Raw genomic sequence first — 820 nt, 5'->3', positions numbered from 1 at the left:
TATATATATATATATATATATATATATATATATATATATATATATATATATATATGTAACGCTATTTCGCGTTCCGTGCGGGATCAGCTGCGAGTCGGTGTGGTCCGGATTCGAGCAGATGTCAATAATCGTGAAGACAGTGGGATGGATAGTATAATAATATATATTGTCGCTTAGATGGCTATTTACAATGCGTATGTACAGGTTGAGTTGACGCCGTTGGCTTCGCGCGCGGGTTTTTGTGTTCGCGCGTGTTGATGTCTGCTGCGGCCGCGCTCGGTTGTAGGACCGCTGGCGGTCGCGGGACTCGGGCGGTCGTGTGACGCGTCGATCGTGTTGTGCTTGCGGCACGATGTTGACGTTTGGATCTTTAATTTTTGGTCGCGCGAAGAGAGCCGTTACTTGACGACCAACACGGCTCTGCTGGCGTGATGCGTTGGATTTGGCGTTGCAGTAATGCGCTACGATGCGGTGCCGCGGGGATCGGTTTCCCCGAGGCGGCGGTGCGGCTTCGCGGGATCGACCTTACGAATCGAGTAAGGTGACGGATCGGCACGCGAGGATGTAGGCTTTACGAATCCGACACGTCTCCGCGAGTGTCGACTCTACGAATCCAATGAGTCGACGGAGCGGTAGCCGGTACGGATTTAATAAGTCTACGTGGATGTCGACTTTACGTATCCAATAAGTCTACGCGGATGTCGACGTCACGAATCTAATAAGTCGACGGAGCGGTATCAAGGAATGTCGACTTTACGTATCCAACAAGTCGATGGAGCGGTAAGCAAGGATGTAGACTTTACGAATCCAATAAGTCTAC

The sequence above is a fragment of the Odontomachus brunneus genome, unplaced genomic scaffold (genome assembly GCF_010583005.1).
Source record: "Odontomachus brunneus isolate Ranch 3 - 2012 unplaced genomic scaffold, Obru_v1 Obru_scaffold_051, whole genome shotgun sequence".
Classification (NCBI taxonomy): Eukaryota; Metazoa; Arthropoda; class Insecta; order Hymenoptera; family Formicidae; genus Odontomachus; species Odontomachus brunneus.
The sequence above is the reverse complement of the archived record's forward strand: the minus strand, read 5'-3'. Positions refer to the sequence as shown.